The sequence below is a fragment of the Triticum dicoccoides genome, chromosome 5A (genome assembly GCF_002162155.2).
Source record: "Triticum dicoccoides isolate Atlit2015 ecotype Zavitan chromosome 5A, WEW_v2.0, whole genome shotgun sequence".
Taxonomy (NCBI): domain Eukaryota; kingdom Viridiplantae; phylum Streptophyta; class Magnoliopsida; order Poales; family Poaceae; genus Triticum; species Triticum dicoccoides.
In genome coordinates this window covers 94,138,762-94,141,292 of record NC_041388.1, presented here as the reverse complement: position 1 = coordinate 94,141,292, position 2,531 = coordinate 94,138,762, and the positions used below count along the sequence as shown (strand labels likewise).

Genomic DNA, 2,531 nt, shown 5'->3' with positions numbered 1-2,531 from the left:
AAAAGATAGTACGGCAATAAACATAAAATAAAGAAATAAAATAATATAAAAAATGGAGGCGCATGCATACGTGAATTGTGACCATATTTGCACGCTTGCGCAAGTTTAAAGACTAGAATCATATATTTTATAAGTTTATGCATTAAAATGATCGTTACGTGCAAGTTGTAAAACTTCCCGTGTATTTACCTCTATAAGAATTTACCTTACGCCTAGCACTGCTCGCTTAGAAATGTATTGCTCTGGTCGGCAAGAAGGTAAAATTAAACAGATGGAGTATAACAAAATAGTACAAAAACGTCCCGTCAAAAAGGTAGTACGGCAATAAACATAAAATAAAGAAATGAAATAATAGAAAAAATGGAGGTGCGGGGAATCGAACCCCGTGCCTCTCGCATGCGAAGCGAGCGCTCTACCATATGAGCTACACCCCCATTTGCTGACCACCTCGGGAAGTGAAGCTATATAACAGGGACATATGCCGTCGCCGGAGAAGACGACAGGGAGGCCCTTGCGGCCGGCCGAGACGCGGAAGGCCGGAAGAAGGAATTCGAGTCAGGCCATCGTCTTCCTCCACGGTCGGACCGCATCAGAGTGGCCCAGCCCATTTTACCACTGGCGGTCGCGGTCGCGACGCCCTCGCCCGTCGTCCTCCTCATTCCCTCGCGTTCGGCTTCTTTCCTCTCTTCCCACCCTCCGTTGTTTCGGGCGTGAAGCGGTGAAAGGCCAGTAGGCCACTAGTCATCCATCCATCCATGTGGCTGTTGCTTCACGCCAAGGAATCTAATCGGCGATGAACAATGCTGCCGCCACTTGAAGGATGACCGCATGGGCACATCAGTAAACTTCACGACACTTGCAATAGTAAGAAATAATGGCGGATTTTTCTTTTTTCTGTCCGAAAAAAAATACCCATCTCCACTCCACACATGTTTCTTATGAATGCAGTGCGACGCATCGATCGCGAGCAGTGCGGTTACGAAAGAAAGGAAGGAGGGCAATGATGCACCAGCAGCAGTCGCATCAGCCATCATTGGCGCGAGCTGTTTAGATACAGAAGAAAGTCGAAGAGGCAGACAAAGGAAGAAAGTTAAAGAGAGATCGATCTCTCTTTGTTGACGTGACTGCTCAGCCCCGTGTGGGTGCGGCTTCATTTGCTCTGTCCTTCCCTTCCCTCGCCACCAAACCAAAGTTTTAGAAAGCTTCTGTGTTATCTCAAACATTTTTCTGAACTTCCTTTCAGTGTCGACAAATCACAAGAGTCGGAGCGGGACACTGAACCCGGACTTGATCGCTCGAGTAGTTTTTTAAAGCAAGCAATCGCTTCGTTGATTTGATCAAGTGCATATGGATGCATCCTTGACTCTAAGCTTTTCATAATGAAATCTATTACTACTACTACTACATGTGGAAATGAAAGCCATACTGGGCCATTTGATATTCCCACATGAATGAATTTGTATATAAATACTCTAAAATAAGTGTTTGATCACATCATAGAAAAACACATTTTAGAAAACCACTTTGCACAGTTTAATTAATCTCCTAATTGAAACTTATACTCCCTCCGTTTCTAAATATATTTTTTAGAGATTTTAATAACGACTACATACGAATGTATGTAGATATATTTTACTCGTTTTGCTTCGTATGTACTCCCTCCGTTCCAAAATATAGCGCGTCCTCGGTTTCCGTGCTTCAACTTTGACCATTAATTTAATCAACAAGACCGACTGCGGCGGGCGAAAAAATTATACCAATGAATTCGTATTCAAAAAAAGTTTTTAATTATATAATTTTTGATCCCGCCGCAGTCGGTCTCGTGGGTTAAATTTATGGTCAAAGTTGAACCTCGAAAAGCGTGGGCGCGCTATATTTTGGAACGGAGGGAGTAGTTCTTATAGGAATCTTAAAAAAAAACTTATATTTAGCAACGAAGGGAGTTGCAAACAGATAGCGTCATAGTACTACCATTGTCTCTGAAAACGAAAGCCTAGCCAGCCCATCGATCGATCGCGTACCTCGCAGCAGCCGGCGCGGCAGAGACGTGGAATCGATGGCTCGACGCCGCAGCCGGGCGGACAGTCAAGGTTCAGGTTCAGGTTCAGTCACGCAGTCGATGCCGTAGTAGTAAAAGTTTGTCCCAAACGCAGAGCGTGTGGGGTAGTGGTAAATAAATTACCGTACAGTACGTGTGGTTGAACGACTGTCGCTCGAGCCAGCCAGTGTAATCAATGCGCAGCGTCTCACTCTCTCGCCCATGCGCAGACAGCCGAGGCCAAAACCAGCACTGTCGCTCCCTCTCACGCAATTTTACCGCTTCACGCCAGTGCTGCAGGCTTTCAGTAACTGGAGCAGTATATATATCGCCGGAAATTTTCACCGGGAGATGAGGGCAACTCCAACACGGTGAGGTAAAATTGATAAATTTAACCTATGGACAAAATCAATCGCCGGAAATTTTCACCGGGAGATGTGGGCAACTCCAACACGGTGAGGTAAAATTGATAAATTTAACCTATGGATAAAAT

At 44.9% G+C, this 2,531-nt stretch overlaps 1 non-coding gene across 1 annotated transcript; it reads right to left on the bottom strand.

Moving 5' to 3' along the window:
• Positions 1–361: 361 nt before the first annotated feature.
• On the bottom strand, positions 362–434 carry TRNAA-CGC. The gene has a single exon. It is a non-coding gene; the product is annotated as a tRNA-Ala (tRNA).
• Positions 435–2,531: the final 2,097 nt, after the last annotated feature.